The following is a 22,567-nucleotide window of genomic DNA, read 5'->3' on the forward strand; positions in this document are numbered from 1 at the left end:
TGTAGTTACCACTAGGAGACGTGAAGCTCTGAGGTTGTCGGCATCCACGTTCCCCATGTGGGGAAGAAGCTGCCCTGCAGCGGATCTAGGAGAGAGATGCACAGACAAAAGACAGAAAGTCTCGGGGATGTTTAGAACCCTGGGTCTACTACACATGTTAGCTGGGTCTCTGCTTTACCTGTGCTTTGTTCAAGTCTGCTTGTGAGATCCTCACCCCAAATTCTGTGTTTCTAAACTCTGCATTTCTAACTCAGGTTGATTTTTCTGTCACAGAGTTCTGACATTTTATTACTTTCTGCACCCTGTAATAATAAAAAATAAACTGTATGGTGACATGTCCAGTATTCAAAATATATTTTAAGCATCTACTATTTGCAAGGGATTATGTTAGGAACTGGGAATCAAGAAGAAGGGATAAGACTGAATCCCTGTCCTCAAATAACTCATCATCTAGGAGCAGACACACCTACACAGCTGGTGGAACTGCAAGTGTGCAAAACATTCCCAAAGGAAAGCACTGGAGAGAGTGGGATTAAATTCTGATTAAAGCAAATAGGGGAAGGCTTCACAGAGAAGGTGATGTGCAGTGTCAAGTTCTAGATAAGGAGGGTTTCTACAATCAAAGAAGAAAATAGAGATGGGTGGACGTGAGGAGCTTTGGCCTGGCAATGAGCAAAGGCACAGAGGTATCAAACTATAAGAGAGAAGCATGTGATGAATGACAAGAAATATTAGAGCAAAGACTTAGAAGAGTTGTCAATATGTCTCATGATGTACAATGTTGGTGGTGGGGCAATGTATGGGAATCCTGTATGGTATGCATGATTATTTTGTTACCTCACAACTTCTCTAATTAAAAAAAAAATTTTTTTAAAGGAAAGTTGTCAATATGTCCCAAGAATTATGCAAGAGAGTGGGGCCTTGTTTAGCTGGCAGAATTGTTTCTTCCTCTTTACAAGCATTGTGTCCCTAGAGTGCCATGGCTTGTTGAAAGTGTCCCTTGATAGTAGTAGATTGTCCTACTCTTGTTAGCCTGACATTGCACTTGCCAAGCAATCTTTTCATTATAATTTGGTTTCCTACATATGTTGTTCTCTGGGGAAGAGAATGAGCTAGCCAGCCTACAGTAATATTCCAATCCATTTGGCAGTTATATTTCTTAGCATAATTTTAATATCCACAACTCTTGAGAATCTAGTATGTAGTCAGGGGCGTTTATTTTACAGAGACCCAAAACAAGTAAGTCAAACAGGATTCCTGAAAAGATACTGGTTTGGATCACAAAGGAGAAAGTTCAGGTACCAGGGATATAGGACATGGAAACTAGAACTCCATGCTCTGCCTCTCATCAGTGTTTTGGGCTTTTCCACAAGTAAGAAGATCCTGGTAGCTATGAGGTCACATTTTTATAGTTCACAATTAAGAAGAGAGAAATTACCCTACTAGTTCCAGAAGAGAAAATCCTAAAGAATACCTGCTATTATTCAGATTTAGATAAATGCCCATTTATGGACTCCCCATGTGGCCAAAATTATAAAATACAGTGATGGACCCAGACTAAGATCATGTGGTCAGAGGAAGGTAAAAATCTTTGTCTTGCTTTGCCAGAGCTGCTATCACAAGCATCATAAACTGGTTTTGGCTTAACAACAGGAATTTAGTGGCTTATGGTTTTGAGGCTAGAAGTCCAAACCAGGATATCAGCAAAGCTTTCTTTCTCCTCAAGTCTGTAGCATTCTGGTGTTGGCTGCCAGCAGTCCTTGGGGTTCCTTGGCTTGCACCTCTGTCTCCTATCACACGGTGATCTCTCTCTCCTTGGTCACCTTCCCAGGTTTCCACTGACTTCCAGCTTCTTCCTGTGTGACCTTCTCCAACTCCTGGCTTCCAGTTTCTTCTCTTTATTAAGCCTCCAGTAATATGGATTAATACCTGCCCTCTCAAAAAAAAAAAAAAATACCCACCCTCAATCATGTGGGCCACAACTTAACTAAAAATAACATCTTCAAGAGGTCCTGTTTAGAACTGATACACAGCCACAGGAATACAGATTAAGAATAAGTCTACGTTGAGGTACATAATTCAATAGACTATAGTTATCTACCCAGTGAAATACTACAGAATTATAAAAAAGAGTAAGGACATCTATAAAACATCAAGAAAAAGAAAATTCATGGAGACAGAAAGTAGATGTTACCAGGAGCTGAGGGGAGAAGTAATAGGGAGTCATTGCTCAATAGGAAGAGAATTTCTGTATGGGGTGATAAAAAGTTTTACCAATGGGTGATGGTAGCACAACATTGTAAATGTAATTAATACCAATGAATTATACACTTTAAAAATGGTTAAATAACAAGTTATATGTTTTGTATATGTTATCACAATTAAATTCTTAAAAAATTAGTGAAGAGGCTCACATACCACAGAAGGTCACCAAGATATTTTGTTATGCAAAAGAAGCAAGATGCAAAATTGTTTTAAGAATATGTTATCTTTATGCTTGAAAGAGAAGAAAAGAATGTATTCACATATATTATTTGTATGTACTTCTGTTTGTACAAAGAAACTCTAAAGACATCTAAGAAAATACTAAAGTAGTTCACGCTAAGGTTTGAAATGGAGGGGGTACAGACAGGATAAACAGGAATGAGGCAGAAGTGAGATTGTCAACGTACACCTTTTATATTGATTTTGATTTCTGAAGTATGTGAATATATTGTCTATTTAAAACATTAAATAAATTTCAAAAGCAATTTGGGGCCTATATTCATTAAAGTAATGCTAGCTGCCATCAAATACTAAAGCTCTGTGGCTTAATATAACATACATTTATTTCTTGCTCACACAAAGTCCAAAACCTCATGTGGGCCCCAGCCTCCTTTCAGATGGGGTCTTCATCCTCCTATGTGTCTCAGAAAGTCCTCTACATGCAGCCAGCGGAGGCAGGAAGGAGGCATGGGCAATCACTCCAACCCACACCACTTTGGCCAAAATTCAGTCACATGGCTCCCCCTAACTGCCAAGGAAGCTGGAGACCCAGCCTAGCTGTGTGCTCAGGAGGCAGAGACAAGCCTGGGGAAGAGGGCCGGTCTCTGCCACAAGTGGAGAGGCCTAGCAAAAGAAAACTTTTGATGAATTTTATTTATTTCTTGAGTATTTACAATTAAAGATATTACTAGAGATTGTTTTGAAATTGTGATATTAAGCAATTGTTTTAGAACTGTGGAATTAAAGAACTGTTTTTATTATGAAAACTGGCACTTATACAACAACAGGGCTTACAACAAGACAGAGTCACTGATGTTGATGAAATTTACATTTTGACTAACCGCATACATTCATCAAGTGACTTAGTCTCAGGTAAAGCCAACTATAGAAAGATGTAACATTTAAAAGAAAATGAAGAAGAAAAAATAAATAAATAAATAAAAACAATGCAAATTATTGGTGGGAGGGTGAGATGTTATACATGTTTATTTGATGTTTTTTGTTTTGTAAGTTCACAACTATTATAAATTTATTGTTTATGTATGTTTATATATGAGTGATATTTTTCAATTTAAAAAAGTTTAAAAAAAAAAGAAAGCTCTTTTATTAGGACCAATCTTGAGGTTCCACAGAACAGTAGGACTCTGTTTGGGTCCCTCTATTTTGTTTACTTCAAGTAAGAGTGAAGGCTACTCTTTGATTTATGAATTTTAGGAAGTACAATAAAGTAGCTCATATGCTTCAAAATGCCCCAGCACTGGGTATGGTCAGTACCAGTGTTGCCCTGGATTGAGGTCATATTCACTTATTTTTATTAATTATTATTATTAATTCAGAATAAACAGATCAGATTACTGTGTCTCCAATGGAAAACGGTGCATTGTTTAGAGACAACTTTTTGATTATTATCTAATTCTAGCCTTTCATTACCTGTGAGCTATTTTACAGTTGATGGCAAGACAAATATGGAATGTCTATGGATATGGAAATGAATTTCATCTGTCGGAGGGACAGCTCTCCTCCTCAGTGGAAAAGCCACTTCTGTGTCCATTTGAAAATTCCTATCAGTATTCCTGATCCATAAACGTATCGGTTCTTTAGATTCTCCTTTGAAGCAGGTGTGAAATCTGCCTGATTCTTCATTAATAATGAGTTAAATAAAATCTTTAACACACATTCATTTTTTATCATAATTTTATCCTCACACATGTTCATTTCTTAATGTAATTTTATCCTCTTTTGAAATGTGTCCTTTCACACCAGCAATTGTTGAGAACTGAGGATTTATGCTGTGACACCTGTCAGGATTTCTTGCTTTCTTTTTTTTTGTTTGTTTACATTATTTGTTTGCTTTTTCTGTATAGTATTACAGGTTACCTCATTGCCAGAAAAGCTCTTATGTAGTGTAGCATAAAATCAAGCAACTAAACAATTTTGCTATCTTCCCCTTCCACCCTCACTGCAACTGTTAGAGAGTTATGCCAGCATAATATCAGAAAGCATGTTCTGCTGATGTTTCAAGCTCCCAGAGAAAATGCTGGGAATCTTCTGAGAGGACCTTGTTTGCAAGATTTGTTCAACAAAAAGGTTGGATAAGCATCTTGGATTAAACCTTCAACGCAGCAGGCCTTTAGTTACTTTTCCCCCTATTAACCTGGGAACACTTTAAAACTCTCTTTCTTATCATATGTTTTTGAAACCATCAGTTTTCATAATGAGAAACACTCTTGTAAACACATTTCTATATATGTTTCCTTCTAATTAGCAAAACTTTATTTTGCACAAAATTTCCATATTTAAACTTTTTCTGCAAAAAATAGTGAGTGTGAAGTATTAAAGAATTAGATGGCCAATGGAAAACAGGTTTTTCCTACCAATAACGTATCAAAATCTGTTAGTCTATCCATTAATTTCTAGCTCCTTAGCTTCCAGGGAGCTCAGAATCAAATTTGAGGTTTGACTTTAATAACGCAGCAGGATGTACATGCTTGCATTCTTCCTTTTTCTAGTCTTGACCTTGTATCCTAATTTATATTTTCCCTGTCACTGATTTCTACTTATTTATGTTTATTTTCTTCTATTTTATTGAGTGTATTTTATAATCCATCTCTGCTTCTTTTGGGAAAGAGGCCAGATACAAAGAAATAAATTTATATAGGCAAGACCATATATATGCCTCCATATTTAATCTTATAGAAAAATTCCAGGAAAAATTGCAATTTTCCCTGTTATTGCTCTTTCCTTTAGAGACCAAAGCACTTGGGTGTCTTATTTAATCAGTTCGTATGTTATGAAACTATTGAATATATTTTGGGAATGGATAAATAAAGTAATTATAAGGCCACTTTGTGGGTCTCAGTTACAATGACTGAAATAAATGAAATTGCATTTTCATTTTCTACAAATATTTCTTAGACATATCATTATTAAGTCATTAGAAAAGTACTTTCCAATCACCAGAATACCATAGACTTTTCATGGGTTTAAAAAAACAGCCTGCCTGTTGGGAAGCGGACTAGGCCCAGTGGTTAGGTCATCCATCTACCACATGGGAGGTTCGCGGTTCAAACCCCGGGCCTCCTTGACCCATGTGGAGCTGGCCCATGCGCAGTGCTGATGCGTGCAAGGAGTGCCCTGCCATGCAGGGGTGTCCCCTGCTTGGGGGGCCCCACGCGCAAGGAGTGCACCCATAAGGAGAGCCGCCCAGCGCGAAAGAAAGCGCAGCCTGCCCAGGAATGGTGCCGCACACACAGAGAGATGACACAACAGGATAACGCAACAAAAAGAAACACAGATTCCCATGCCGCTGACAACAGAAGCAGACAAAGAAGAACATGCAGCGAATAGACACAGAGAACAGACAACAGGAAGAATACCCCCTTCCTGCCTTGCGGGAAGAATTACTTCTGTGAAGGTAATTTAATGGTTACCAGAAGGTGGGGAGAGAGGGAAATAAAGAGTAACTGCTTAATAGGTCGGGGTTTCTTTTTGGGGTGATGGAAATGTCTTGACCTACATAGTGTGATGGTTATACAACATCGTGACTGTGCTAAATGCCACTGTACACACTTTAACATGATAAATGTTATGTGTAGGTTAGCACAATTTATTTAAAAGTTTTTAAAAAACTGTGTATTTGAACCTCAGGACTTTTATTTTATTTTATTTTTTAGCTCCTTTTCAAAACTGGCTGCCATGTTCAGTCAGGCATTAGCAAACAGCAGCTCAGGGCTTTAGGTTTTATTCTCTCTGTGGGATGCTCCTGATTCTATCCTTGAACATACTTCATTTTGTATTAATTACCTACGATGGGACATCCATTTATGAATTTATTTGCCCATTTGTGGCAGACTGAATTTTCCAAATTTGGTCACATCAGGTTCTCCCATTTCATAAGCTCTTCTGTCATGTGCAAGCAAGGAATGGGAAATCTCCTCGCTTGTGAAAAGATTTGATGCCCAGATTCAGAGTCATTCACTTTCTCAACACCAGCATCAATGTTTCAATTTGTCCTTTTGTCATTAGAGAGGTTAATGGGGTACATATGGGAGGGATGTTTTTCTTTTGTAAAGTAGGAAAGGAGAACCAATTTGATTTGAGAGCCCTTCAGTGCAAAACCTCTCTGAGGCAGTGTTAGACCTAGAAGAGGTTAAGTGCATATATGCTCCCTTCAGCCCCTTCCCCCAAGCCCACAGTCTAGCAAAGGTCATCTAGTTTCCTAGGTAAAGTGGGTCATTGTGGAGCAGCAGATCACGTAGGGCCAGTTTCGCTGATTCCCTCCCAACCCTCAACTCAGCTCATCAGAGGGCAAATGTGACATGTGGAATGTGATGCACTAAAACAGGAAGAAAAATACATGGAACAGGTGTTGAATGTGTATAGAGCAAGAGGGGTTTGGTGGTGGTGATTTTTTTAAAGGATACTCACAGCTTCTTTTATGTTTTATAATATAAACTATGGAAACCAAGAGCTTAGATTTCCCTTTGACATTTTGTCTGTTCAATGACCTACAGAAAAATGTAAACCTTTACAACCCAGGGTATTCCCTGCATGTGCTTAGAGTATTTAAAGACTGTGATCTGATCCGTGTCTATCTTTTCTGTTCTCAAAGTTTTAGAAATAGCTTTTTTTAAATTTTGTGCTTTTTAAAAACGAATTGGTAACAAATTTTGGGAAAGCATGTCAAATCAACAATTATTTCCCTGGTTTCGTATTTCTTCAGTGTTCTAAACTTCCTCATTTCTGTCACTGAAATACCATTACATAGTAACCTTTAAAATATGATTCTTGGGCAAAGAAATATCATTCCAAAGCCACAACAGCTCTAAAATGAAATTAAATTCTATGTAGATTTTTGTCTCCTCTTTTACATTTTATTTCTCCTTGAGATTTGCCTCTTGTTTTCTGTTGGAGAAAAAAAGGCATTCACTGGGACATGGAGACCGATTGACCATAGACAGAAAATATATTTATTGAGAAGCTCTTCCAACAGAGGGGGTCTGAAGAACAGACTTCAGCCCCCCCACCACCATGGTGTGGGTCTGGAGACTTCAGCCCAGCTGTGGAAGGTGCAGATGTGAATTTATACAGAACATCAATAGGCGGGGAAATGTTAGTTCATGGGTAGGGGTGAGGGTCCACAGTACAGCCTTGGGTCAATAAAGGGCTATAAAAGTGAATTCCCTTTGTGTATGGCTTGGGGCGGTGGGCTAGGAAGTAGAGTGGCCTGGAAGGGATAAGGGTCCTTATCTGCTCCATTCCCATGGAGATATGGCTCATTCTTGGGGGGAGAGATGCTGTCTTCCACACATAGGCAGCTTGCTCAGTTGATCGGAATGGAGCCACAGCCTTATCACCTGGTAATTATTGCATTTCAATGAAAATTTTCAATGAAACATTTTCAATGAAAATTTCTTATCGCATGAACTGCTTCATTTATATTTTTAACCCAATAGCAATTTGGTTCTGATTCTTCATCTTAACATTGTCTGGCTGCATTAAGAAGTTCCAGATCTTTCTCTGGGTGTTAGTTGTAAAGATGCTGGCTTCTGGCCTAGTACCTTGAATCTCAATTACCTTCTCAACAGAGGCTTCTTCACACAGATAGTCTCTTTGTGCTTTGAGTTTCCATCATCAACCATAGCTTCTCTGAGCCATTTAGCTAATATTACTCCTTCCTCTTTCTTTTCTTACTAGATTATAATACTTAAGAGTATTGCTAACTTATAATTACTTGGGAATGAAATATTTTAATAAAATTAGAAAGGATGAAGCAGAAAATATTCCATGCACTTAGACCTATATGAGAAAAAAAAAGTTATTTAATATTCTTATGTACCAGAACACTATTATGCCCATTATCTAGTTAATCTTCTTGTGAGTAGATGAGTCCTCAAATCCCTTGTCCAGCAGAATGGCCTGAACTGGCCCTGTGTTTGCAGCTTACATCCAGGCTACTACCTGGTTATGTAATCAGTTATCAACCAAATGGTTATGGAATAGCATGTGACTCGAGAACTGGGTCAGTCAAATTAATTCATTTCAGAATTTAGACTTAGTGTCTTGGAGGTTGTGATTAGTCAGTACAAATCCCTGGAGGTAGAAAACCAGGGGCCGGTCAAGGTCAGTTTGGAATCAGGGATGCTGATGAGTAATCAAAAAAAAAAGGGTTTGCAGAGAGAGAGAAAGGAATTGAACTTAGGAAAGGAAAATAGATGAGAGACTACAAAGAAGAATACTGCCAATTAGCCGCCCTGATTCTTGATGACTTCCCGGTTCCTCAGCCAAGTCGCTCAGGATCTTCCCAGCATTTGGATTCTGTGAGACATTCCCTATGTTCACACATAAAATCTCCATTTATATAAAGAAGATTGAGTGGATTTTTGTTTCTTACAAACTATTTCTACTAAGAAATTCACAATCCTGTGAAAACTCATAATCACTTAAAAATTATAACTAATTTTTGTTTTAAAAAATAGTGGATTGAGCCTGTGTCTCTTTCTTCTGTCTCTTGAAGACCCAGTAAAATTGAAGTAAAAAAAATAAAATAAAAAGAATATGAAATTACAGGTACAAGGATGAAAATAGAGTCAAATTTTGGAATATAGGGAAGAACTTTAATGATTGGTAACTGATTTCACTATGTAAAGGAAGCTAAGAAGCCCAAGTGCCCACTGAAGGAAATCAGAATCAGAATCAAACCAATGCCTGTCTTAAGTCCTATAAAAATTCAAGAAACAGGCATGGCAGGAAGCTGAGGTGAAGAATGGGAATGAAGATAAAAGAGGAATGAATAGGAATGGTCAGTGAAGGACCACCAGACATTTGAGCAAAGCCATCAATATGAAAGGGGAAAGAGAAGGAGAAGAATATTTGGGGGAGCACAGGTGGGAAAGAATGCAAGATAACCTTGGCTAAAATGCAGTTTGGAGCCATTAGTATTAGTGAGGAACTCTGAATTATCCAGACCAGGACACTTAAGGCCAGAGAGAAAAGCTTTATTAGATGAAGAGGTGAATTTAGCGACAGCAGGTATATAGGAACATGCTGCATTCACAGTTTGGAAAATTGTTTGGTAGCTCTGTAACAGAATTGCTTCAAATGAGAAAAGTTAGGTGAATGAATCTAACAAAAGAATGCTACTAGTTCCAGGAAACAGGGAGTAGAAAAAATTTCATGATAGAAAAAGAAAATTTTATTATTTGCCGTTGGAGGAACAACTGACTGCCTTGGACATAGTTATAGAAAGGCATTTGGGAACCTTAGAAATGACAAAAGATTGAGATTTGAACAGACACTTAAACAAGAATATATTTAGATGGGAGTCACATGAAAAGATGCTCAACATCATTAGTCAATTGGGAACTACAAATTAAAACCACAGTAAGATACTACCACATATTCACCTAAGTAGGCTAAAAATAAAACAGATCAACAATAGCCAAAAACTCCAAGTGCTGGGAGGGTGTGGGGATGTGGAGCAACTGGAACCATCATACATTTCTAGTGGGAGGGCCAAATATTAAGGCCAGCCACTTTGACAAAATTTTGGCAATATCTTAAGGTTAAAGCTACTATGTGTATCAGTTAGGGTTCCCCAGGAAAACAGAATGAAAATATGTATACATATTAAGAATTTATTTTAACAAATTGGCTCAGGTTATTGTGGGGCTAGCAAGAATGAATGCCATAAGGCAGGCTAGACATTCCTATCATGGTGATGTTACAGTCTTTTTTTTTTCCTCTCCCTTTCCCCCCCACCCCCACCCCCCATTGTCTGCTCTCTGTGTCCATTTGCTGTGTGCATGTTCTTCTTTGTCCACTTCTGTTGTTGTCAGCGGCACAGGAATCTGTTTCTTTTTGTTGCATTATCCTGTTGTGTCAGCTTTCCATGTGTGCGGCGCCATTCCTGGGCAGGCTGCAATTTCTTTCGTGCTGGGCGGCTCTCCTTATGGGGCACACTCCTTGCATATGGGGCTCCCCTACGCGGGGGCACCCCTGCGTGGCATGGCACTCCTTGTGCACATAAGCACTGCATGTGGGCTAGCTCCACACGGGTCAAGGAGGCCCGGGGTTTGAGCCGCGGACCTCCCATGTGGTAGATGGATGCCCTATCCACTGGGCCAAGTCTGCTTCCCTGATGTTACAGTCTTGAGTCCATAACCTTAGTGGAGGCCAGCAAGATGGAATCTCAGAGAGAGGTAGATGGTGTAGTCTTGAAGCTGAATTTCTTCTTTTATGGAAATCTTAGTCTTTGTTCTTATGGCCTTCAATGGATTGGACAAGGTCCATCCACAATTATGGAGGGTATTCTTATTTACTTAGAGTCAACTGATTGTAGGTGGTAACTCCATCTACAAATACCTCCATGGCAATAACAAGACCATATTTGACCAAAACTGGATGCTGTAACATAGCCAAGTTGACATATAAAATTAACCATCATATCATATGTCCCAGCAATCCCATATCTAGGTATTTACCCAAGAGAACAGAAAACTATGTCCATACAAAAATGCTTATAGCAGCTTTATTTATACCCCACCCCCAACTGGAAATCACTTAGTGTCTGTCAACCAGTGAATGGATAAACAAACTGTGATACATCCATACAATGAAACACTACTCAGAAATGAAAAGGAATGAGCTGATATATTCAACATTGATGATCATTTTAAATGAAAGAAGCCCCACTCAAAAGGCTACATTCTCTATCATTCCATTTATATGATATTCTGAGAAAAGCAAAATAATAATGACAGAAAACAGATTAGTTGTTGCCAGAGGTGGGGGTGAAAAGAGGCACTGTCAGTTAACAAAGAGGGCCATGAGGGAATTGGGGGGCATATGTGGTGGTGGTGGTTATGTGCAACTGTATGCGTTTGTCAATACACACAGAAAGGTGCACTAAAATGTGTGAAATTTACTATATGCAAATACTAACTTTTAAAACTTAAAAAAAGAATGAGATTTCTGGCTTCGGTGACAAATTGGAGAGTAATGTTGCTGACATTAGCAGTAAAGCTTGACTGGGCAACAGACAAGCACAAGTGGGAACAAAGGCAGATTCTCTCTTGTCAAATAGAGTTTGAGGAAACAGAAATGCATACAGATAATATGGCCAATGTAGTGGACTCTTTTTATAGTTGAGTAGTATTCCATTGCATAAATATACCACAATTTATTTATTCACTCGCCAGTTGAGGGATGTTTGAATTGTTTCCAAGTTCTGGCAATTATTAATACATTCTCTTAAACATCCATGTAGGTACTAAAAGATCTGTGCAGAAAAATCATATTTATGTTCCACACAATTGACAGAATGGATTTTCTAAAATGCAAATCTGGTCATCTTTTTTCTCTGATTAAAATTCTTCATTAATTCCTAATTGCCTGCAGCAGTGATTCTCCACTGTCGCTGCATGTTAGAGTCACCTGGAGCATTTTTCAAAATGCCTAGTGCTCAGGCCTCAACCCTCAGAGACTCTGCTTTAATTGATGTAAGGATGGAGCTAGAGTGTCAGTTTTTTAGTAGCTCCTCATGTGATTTTAATATATATCCAATTCTACAGAACTCAATCCAGTGCCTTTGCAAACTCCCAAAGTCTTTCAGTAGAAAGCTGCATTGTATCTTCCCATATTCCTATCACTTCCTGCCCTGCATTCTCTTGTATCAAGACATGTTGAATCATCTTTAACCTTTGAAAATTCTTGGCCTTGGCACATGTTATTTCATCTCTCTGAAACACTATTCTCATTACTACTTTTAACAAATCTATGTGCCTTCAACCCCAGACTCAGTTATTACTTTTATGAAGTGTTTTCCCTCTTCCAGGCTTATTTAACTGTTCCCTTCCATGTTCTACAGCCCCCTTTATCAACCTTTACTAGGGTGTTTATCATGAGTATTCTATCAGTATATGTTTCCATCACCAGTTTACAAACTGTTTGAGGGCAGCGAGAGTATACCACATAGTACATGGCTCATAGTAGAGGCTGTTTGATAAATGAATTTAGAAGCAATAATCAGCAGACAAACAGAAGAAACCTAATAATGGGTGGTATAATTGGGGGGGCAGGAATGAAACAAGAATAACAATCCAGAATAGAAGATAGGGTGGTCAGAAGAACATGTTAGTGTATGAAGAAGTACAGTTGGTCAACCCAACATAGGTTGAGTCTTTATTGAGTATGTGCTGTGTGACAGACATAGGCATCTTTTTAAATCTTTATTTAAAGCCTGTTGGGAGGTTTGAGGCTGCCTGGTCAGTACCTCACCATTTGTCCTTTCTGGATTATGAACCAATTGAGAAAGCAAACAGAGAAGCCACATGAAAATTAAAAATATGATATGTCTGTTATTGGTAAAACTAGGTTATACTTGAAAATGAGTTTTCTACTTCTTTGTCATTGATTTACACTGACTTATTCACCTGGGTGTAGAAATGAGGTTATTATGTGGTAGAGGAGGGAAATAAGAGGGGTTAAATGTGAGCAATAATAAAAAAAAAAGTCACTCCTACAATGGGATGCACCTAGAAAGAGACAAAGAGAAAAGAGAAAGCCTTTTTGTAAGTAGTTCACCAAGAAGTTAGAAGTTTTGCCGTATTTGAAGATATTCCTATTTTTTGAACCAAGGCAGGAACATGGGTGAGGAAGGAAAGTATAATCCTTATATACCCTACAAGATATGTATTCTTATCTCTGTTTTACAGCCTAGAAAACTAAGGCTCACATAAGTTAAGTCACTTGTCCAAGGTCACAGGAAGTGTTGGAACTGGATGTAGAAATCAGACTGACAACTTAACATCTATGCTCTTGTCTCCTACCTCACACCATATACAATAATTCATTCAAAATGGACCAAATGCCTAATTATAAGGGCTAAAATCAAACAACTCAAAAGAAAATATAGGGAAAAATCATCATGGCCTTGGATTTGGCAATGGACTCTTAGATATAACACCAAAAGCACAAGCAACAAAAGAAAAAATAGATGAACCAGACTTAATCGAAATTTAAAACTTGTGCATTAAAGGACATTAGCAAGAAAGTGAAAAGGCAACCTCAGAATGCAAAATAATAGTTGCAAATCACATATCTGGTAGGGTCTAATGTACAAAATACATAAAAGCTGCTATAACTCAACAATAAAAAATACAAACAACCTGATTAAAACACAGGTAAAGTCCTGATTAGACATTTTTCCAAAAAGATATACAAATGGCCAGTGAGCACATGAAAAGAATTGAAAGCATGCACACAAATAGATTCTTGTACAACAATGAACACAGCAGTATTATTCACAATGGCCCAAAGTTGGAAACAACACTGGGATCCATCCATGGATGAATGAATAAGCAAAATATGGTACATACAGACAATGAAATATTATTTAGCCATAAAAAGGAATGAAATTCTGATCCACATGCTACAATATGGATGAACTTTGAAAGAATTACATTGAGTGAAATAAGCCAGGCACAAAGGGACAAGCAGTGTATGATTCTACTCATATGGACTATATAAAATAGGCAAATTTTCAGAGACAGAAAGTATTAGAGGTTACAAGGAGATGAGAGCAGGGGGCTATGGGGAGTTATCACTTAATAGGTACAGAGTCTCTTTTTAGGGTTATGGAAAAATCATGGTAATGGATGGTGGTAATGGTAACACAACACCGTGAATGTAATTAATACCACTGTAGTGTACACTTCAAAATGGTTAAAACGGGAAAATTTGTGTTATGTTTTTGTTACCACCATTTTAAAAAAACATGCTCATAGGAGTTATTCTATACTCTAAAGTGTTTCTGGGTAGAGAGGAAAATATATTAAGATAGTTGTCCAATAACTAATTATAGAAGAATCAATGCTTTGGGTTCACTAAAGTGTTGTTTCTTCCTGTGGACAAAGACTACCCTTTTCAGACTCCCCTGTATTTAGGTTGGATCCATATGACTTAGATCTTGCCACTAGAAATGAGAATGGAAGTAATAAAGTTTTAATGCCTGAAGCAATGAACTGTGGGTTGATTCTCCATTTTCTCTCTCACTTTCTCCCCCTGCAAAAATTTTTCATAATTTTCATGCAAATCCATGAAGCAGTTCTTGTAGAACATCAGATAGTGACTTCGGTGAGAAGTAAACTTTTGTTGGTTTAGATGACTGAAATTTTAGGGATTGTTTGTTTTCACAACATAGCCTATCCTAGCCTGAATAATACACTCAGGAAGAATTCATTCATCATATTCATCAGCTGTTTTCTTTTGTTATAAATAAAGGAAGAAAATGGAACTCCACAGGACAGAGATTCTGGGTTTTAAGGGGGTGGGGAATGGAGAGCTTGATAATACAGGGGTCAAGGAAAGATGCAGGTATGATGGAAAGAACTGTGGAGCAGAAGTTGTTCCATAACAGATGTTTCATTTGTTAATTTGGTTTTTACTAACAAGGTATATTTTTGAAGACATTGCTGAATGTACTGGTTTTGGCCCTTTTTAATATAATCAGAAAGATGTCTTGGTTCAACAATGCTCTGGAGATTGAAATGTGCTATCCTTTATGATTTGCAGCTCTGATGAGTTCTATTTTTTTGCCTAAGGTGCAAAAACTCAAATGTGAATTGAGAGCTTGTGTAATTTTTTTCTTACATCATCACCACTTACAAAAATCAAAACAAGTATCTTCTTTAAAACCCACTAATAATGTGGCCTGAGGTGCATAAGGCAGGATGTACTGCCATCCAATCTTGCATTACCATATTTATATATTGGCTGTAATGCATTTAAAAAAAAATGTGAAAATGTGTATCTATCATAGAAAAATATATATAAATCAAATATATCAAATGAGAAAAGAATGTTGGAAAGGAGAAGATATATTAAGAAGCATCACAGCCTGAGATGCACCTTAGGATAGTTTGGCAAAAAGACAGAGAGGAAAAAAGGGATAGGCAAAGCTGATGTAGCAAAATCCTGACAACTGTTTAATCTGAGTGATGTGTACCTGGCTGTTCTTCTATTCTCTGTTGTGTGTGGTTGAAATTGTTGATAATAAAAAATAGTATTACATGCTGCCTAAGAATTATCTCCTGAAAGCCTCCTTGTTTCTCAAATGTGGCCTCTCTCTAAGCTGAACTCAGCATATAAATGCACTATTATCCCCCCAGCATGGGACATGACTCCCAGGGATGAGCGTGCCTGGCACTAAGGGATTTTTTTTTTCTCTCCCCTCCCCCCCACCCTGGTTGTCTGTTCTCTGTGTCTTTTGCTGCATCTTGTTTCTTTGTCTGCTTCTGTTGTTGTCAGCAGCATAGGAATCTGTGTCTCTTTTTGTGGCATCATCTTGTTGTGTCAGCTCTCTGTGTGGGTGGCACCATTCCTGAGTAGGCTGCACTTTCTTTCATGCTGTGCAGTTCTCCTTACAGGGCGCACTCCTTGCATGTGGGGCTCTCCTATGCGGGGGACACCCCTGCATGGCATGGCACTCCTTGCGCGCATCAGCACTGCACATGGGCCAGCTCCACATGGGTCAAGGAGGCCCAGGGTTTGAACCACAGACCTCCCATGTGGTAGACAGACGCCCTAACCACTGGGCTAAGTCCGTTTCCCACTAAGGGATTATGATCAAGTTCAAATTAGCAATGCATCTGGAAAAAGACCATGAACAAAAGGGGAAAATAGTAAATACAAATGAGTTTTTATGGCTAAGAGATTTCAAAGTGAGTTGGGAGGTCATTCCAGAGATTGCACTTATGCAAGTCTCAGCAGGATCTCACTGACTTCCACAGTAAACAGTTCCTCAGATAGCAGGTTTCCTGGGAGCTCTAGAGACATCTGAAGACTATAAGCAGGACAGACAGCTCAGGAAATTGACACCCTCTCAGTAGGCCTTACTTTGTAATTTATGCTCCCGAATGTAACAGAGTTAGACTAATTTATAGGATGTCTACACATGGCTCTTCTTCCCCTTTTATTTGAACATATAGTTAGCACTATACTTGATAAATATATGCCCCAGAAACTTAAATCTTTGATCCATCCATGTGCTGATTGAGCCCTGAATTTCATCAGAGTTGCGACACCTACTCTCCAGTTCATTGGACTCACCCAGGACAACTAACAAAGAGATAATGAGGGACAACACCCATCCCAAGGAATAGAGAGTGTCTGCACCTGCAAGCAAGATAGTTCCATCCATGTACCCCATGGGATCTAGCTCCGTCTCAATTAGAAGCAGAGTGGGTACCACCATCCCCAAATCCTCAAGATTGGGAAATGAGCAATGGACTAAAAGCAGACTTATTATTCTACTACAGACATTATCATTCTAACAATGGAAGAACTCTTATCATTGATATAAAGGCACTGACCACCAGAAGTTCTGAGGGATTGAAGAGGGAAGAAGAGGTGTAATATGGGGGCATTTTCAGAACACTGGAGTTGTCCTGCATGACATTGTGATGACGGATACATGCCATTGTATATTTTGTCATAACCTACAAAATTGCACAGGACAGAGTGTAAACTATAATGTAAACTGTAATCCATGGTTAGTAGAAATGCTTTAGTAAGTGTTCATCCATTGTACCAAATGTACCACACTAATGAGGGGTGTTAATCTGGGAAAGTATGGGGGGGAGAGGTGTATATGGGAATCTTATATTTTTTAGTAACATTTACATGATCTAAAGTTTCTTTAAAAACAAAACAAAAAAATCGTTCTAAAAAATTGTTTACAAAACATCTCCTGAAAAGGCTCCCCAGAAAATCAGTGAATAAAAGGACAAACCCTGCTTGCTTAGAACTCTGGTAGACACTGGAGAAGGACTGCAAAAATGCTGAATCAAAGAAAAGAAAAATATCAGGTATGAAATTTCTATCTCAAATGGCTGATCTGTTCCCCTCCCCCTCCTTGGTCAGGCACAGCTTGGTAGTCCTGAAGAGAAGCACCACAGGTCCCTCCACCCTTGGATGCAGATTATAGAGCTACTTACAATAGCAAGCTAGAATCCCATGCTATCCCAGGCACAGGGACACAAGTCCACAGAGCCCTCAAAGTTGTTGCAAGTAACAATGAATCTTGTCCTTCAACTAGTTAATCTTGGTGGCTACCATTTGTCCTGAGGGGAGGGGGAAGGAGGAATAGAATTGATGGAACATGGGGTATTTTGGGGGCAATGGAAGTGCTCTACATGATCTTGCAATGATGGACACAGACCATGTTAAATTTCCTCAAAATCTATAAAAGTGTATGGTACAAAATGTGAACCATAATGTAAAGTGTTGACCATGGTTAATAGCAATGTTTCAATATTTGTACATCAATTGTAACAAATGTACCATCTACATGTAAAATGTTATTAATAGGGAAAACAGGAAAGTGGGGAGGATGTTGGGTATATGGGAATCCCCCATAATCTGTACATGACTTTTCTGTAACCTAAAGCTTCTTTGAAGAAAAAATGAAAAAAATAAGACACTGGGGGAATAAGTGGAAGAAAATGTCATTATACATAGAAGACAACAGATCTTACAGTGATGAAAGACATAATGCCAAAAGTTTAAATTTAATTTTTAAATTATTTTTTATCATTTCAAATTTTTTAAAAGAATTTTTTTTTAACTATTATTATATCATTTTCCTGTTAATTGTATTCAGTAATTTTGTTGGCTTCAACTTGGAGAAGTTTTGGATCACAAAAGGGTTACAACTACAGCAGGGGAGGATCATTGATATGGGGTGTCAGAGATGAGGGATGCATGGGAGGAGGTTCACCTGGAGCACACCCACAAGGCATATGATTGTGTTCAAATGTTCATGGGGCATTGTCACAGTGGGTGGAGATTCACCCAATAACCCAATAACCAAAAAAATATCAAATTCCCACCCTGGGGAGCTCTGCCACATTCTCTAATGGGACAGCAAGAAACACCCAAGTATGAGGGTGGTGACTAATGAAGGAGGATGGACCACTGACAGGTCCTTAATAGTGATGACTGTACTTACGAATGTTTACTTTTGAAATGGAAACTTAGCCTAGTGTTATAGAGTGCCTAAGAGTTACCTCCTGAAAGCTTCCTTGTCACTTCAATGTGGCCTCTCTGTAAGCTGAACTCATCATATAAATACATTACCTTCCCCCCAGTGTGGGACACAACTCCCAGAGATGAGCCTCCCTGGCACTGAGGGATTACTACCAAGCACCAACTAGTAATAGCAATACCACTGGGAAAGACCTTGACCAAAGGCAGAAAGGGTTAAGACAAATGAGTTTATATGGTTAAGAGAGTAAGTGAGTTGGGAAGTCACTCCAGAGGTTACACTTATGCACATCTTAGCAGGATCTCATTGACTGCCAAAGTAAACATTGCAAAAATAAAAAGAGTAAATATTGCCTCAAATAGCAGGGCTCCTGAGGGCTTTGGAGACACTCAGACACTATAGTCAGGGCAGACAGCTCAGGAGTTTGGCACCCTGTCACTGGGCCCTACTTTGTAATTTATGCTCCCCAGTGTGACAGAGCTGGACTCAATTGTCATTTCTCTACACATGGCTCTTTTGATCCTTCTATGAACCTATGGTTAGTACTACAGTGGATAGGTGTATGCCCAAGAGACTTAACTCTTTGGGCTTTCCACATGCCAGTTGGGCCCTGAATCTCAAAAGTGTTGGAGTCTGGAACTGCAAGCAAGTTAATCCCATTCATCTGCTCCATGGGATCTAAGCCCCTTCTCAATTAGAGGCACAGTGGGCATCACCATCCCAGAATCCTCAGGATTGGGGAATGCATGATGGACTAGAGTAGATTTACTGGTATTCCACTATATAATTATGGTGATTCTAGCAATGGAAGAACTTTTATCATTTATGTGGAGACAGTGGTCACTGGAGGCTCTGAGGGGAGAGAGGGAAAAATAGTTGTAATATGGGGGTATTTGGGAAACTTGGGAATCATCCTGAATGACATTGCAATGGCAGATACACGTCATTATATATCTTGTCATAACCTACAAAATTGTGTGGGAGAGAGTGTAAACTACAATGTAAACTATAACCCACGCTCAGTGGTGATGTTCCAAAATGTGTTCATCAATTGTACCACATCAATAAGGGATGTTAATGTAAGAAAATATGGGAGGGGTAGCAAGCAGGTCCTATGGATATCCCCTATATTTTTTATGTAATCTAAGTATCTTTTTTAAAAATAAAAAAGTATATTATTTTTTAAATACCCTAGGGAGACTAGGGCAGGTCAAGACGGCAGCAACCATTGTCTGGGCTGAGCTGAGGAGCTGGAGAAACATCTTCCAGCTGGGTTGTGGGCTACAGCATCTAAGCCAGACCCAGGAACCTCCTGATTACCCCAGCTTGTGAAGTCTGTGCATGAATATCAGTTTGTGGAGTGCCTTATACCTGCTCCCCCCACATCATTCCAAAACCTCGAGAGCATGAACAGTATCTCATCCTCAATGGCTGGTAGCTCCCCCCAGAGATCCTCTGCCCAACCTACCCTATTGTATGCAGCACTCTTGGATGCACAACATTCTTGTCTACAGGGATATCATACATGGCAACCATCAGATGACACTGATCCAGAAGGTGAAGGGGAACATCTGGGCCCTACAGAAGGATGTGGAGGATTTTCTGAACCACTGCTGGGGAAGACATCTGTTAACCAAGTCAACAAGGTGACAGGTACCTGCAGGTCAAAGGCTACATTGACCAGCTCAAAGCCTGGCTTCTGGAGAAAGGCTTCTGAGACCCAATGGAGCACCCTATATGAGCATCCCTCACAGACTGGTGACCTTGGGGGAGGGAGATGTGTGTGTGGAGCCAAGGGACAGGGAGTACCAAGAAACTTAAGGACTTGGATAGGGTAGGGTGAGGAATATAGGGCCTCAGAGTCAGGCCTTGCCTGCATAAAAGGAGAAATGGGACTCTGCTCAGGAGTCAGCCCTAGGGGAGGGATATCTACACTGGAGGCACACCAGGCAAGCTGTGACTCCTCTGCTTTTGGGGCTCCTTGGACTCAGCTATTCAAATTTTGTGGGAGGCAACTGCACTTCTGATAGAAAAAAATGGTCCAACCCAGTTTGGGGAAGGCAGCACAGGGCAGACCCTTTGGGCACATCTCTTCCTTGGTCCTCTAGCCTTCCTGAGCTCACTGCTGCCAACATTCCCAAACCCCTGCTCTAGCCCAGAACTGGCTTGGCTGATTGCTGCTACAGATGACTTGGACTTGTGTTCTGCAGGTTTTAGCATGGTTGGGCATGGGAACACTGAGTGCCTCTCTCAGCCCCTATGCTCTTTCTTCCTGATGGAGCAGTAGAAAACCTAGCTGGGGTCCCTGTTCTTTTCCAAACCAAATTGGGCCTGAATGCCTTTACAAGATCCTGAAAATGGAAACTCCAGGAAATTAAATAAATGGTTTGCTTTGGTTGGGTGGACCACAAGGAGTGCTTGGGAGCTCCAAGGAGTCACCATCCTCAGCCTGGTGACCTGATTTCAAGGCTGGTCAGGGAGATAACAGGCAGGAAGATGCTGGCATTTTCTCCTTCCATCCCATTCCATCACATTCCACACCAAGTACCCTTCATATTTGTCCATTTCTTGGAATCTCAGGGGACAAAGACCTAAATCCTCTTCTCTACCTCACCCCACCTGACCCCACAATCACTCTGGCTAAAATAAGGTTTAGATCCTGGCTCCACTGTGTCTCTGACCAAAGGTGAGGTACTTGACCCCTCTGGAACTCAGCATCTCCATATGTAAACTGGTCCTGTCTTCCTAGTAGTTCAGTAAGTCAGCACTATCCAAGGATACTGTTGGCTTATATATAAAACTCTCACTCCTGGAAGCTCCAAGTCATTCTCTAATCTACAGTGGCAGCAAGGAAAAGGAGCCTAACACTGACTTCTATGGCACCAGCTCTACCAATTGTTAATGCAAGTTTTTATTTGGACATATATAAATTTAAGCTATTAAAATTTGTACAATATTTACAAATTAAATAGTTGTCACCTAAAACTGAAAAAAAAATACCCTAGAGGCATAAACCAGCAGATTTGAACAGAAAGAAGAAAGAATCAGCAAACTAGAAGTGGTATGCTATATTTAAGGTACTGAAAGAGGAACCACTTCCAGCCAAGAATTCTTTATCTGGCAAAAAAATGTCCTTTAAAAATGAAGGGGTAGGGAACAGGGTTTGGCTTAACTGATAGAGCATCCACCTGCCACTTTGGAGGTCCAGGGTTCAAGCCCAGGGCCTCCTGACCCATGTGATGAGCTGGCCCATGCACAATGCTGATGTGCACAAGGAGTGCTATGCCACACAGGGGTGTCCCCCATGTAGGGGAGCCCCATGTGTAAGGAGTGCACCCGTAAGAAGAGCTGCCCCACGTGAAAAAAAGTGCAGCCTGTCCAGGGGTGGTGCCGCACACATGGAGAGCTGCTACAGCAAGATGATGCAACAAAAAAAAAGAGACACAGATTCCCGGTGCTGCTGACAAGAATACAAGCAAACACAGAAGAACACGCAGTGAATGGACACAGAGAGCAGACAACTGGGTGGGTGGGGGGAAAGGGAGAGAAATAAATAAAAAATAAATCTAAGAAAAAATCAAGGGAAGTTCAAATTATTCACAGATAACAGAAACTGAGAGGGGTATTCACCAACAAAAGATCTGTATTATAAGAATTTCTACAGAGAGTCCTACAGGTTGAAAGGAAAAAAACAGGAGAAAGAGTTTTGTATAGTGTGAAGAAATGAAGATCATCATCACGGGTAACTAATAGAGTAAAAGCAAAACCCAATAGTACTGTATCCTCAATATCCTCAATATACAACACTATTATTGAAGTAATTCCTATAAGAGTCAAAAGACAATTGAACAAGAAACAGTATATTTCCTGATAATGGAAATGCAAAATATAAAGTGGGACAAAAGCAACATAAAGAAGGGAAACAGAAGAATATGGGAACAGAGAACATGAATACTATTGAAACTGAATTGGTAGCTTTCAAATTAGGAGGTATAGATGTAGGTTGTATAATATAAACCCTAAGGTAACCACAAAGAA

At 39.4% G+C, this 22,567-nt stretch overlaps 1 pseudogene; it reads left to right on the top strand.

Annotated features, from left to right (window-relative positions):
* Positions 1-637: 637 nt before the first annotated feature.
* LOC101421812 (large ribosomal subunit protein mL49 pseudogene) lies at positions 638-20,246 on the top strand (annotated as a pseudogene).
* Positions 20,247-22,567: the final 2,321 nt, after the last annotated feature.

Source organism: Dasypus novemcinctus, chromosome 5, assembly GCF_030445035.2.
Source record: "Dasypus novemcinctus isolate mDasNov1 chromosome 5, mDasNov1.1.hap2, whole genome shotgun sequence".
NCBI classification, from domain to species: domain Eukaryota; kingdom Metazoa; phylum Chordata; class Mammalia; order Cingulata; family Dasypodidae; genus Dasypus; species Dasypus novemcinctus.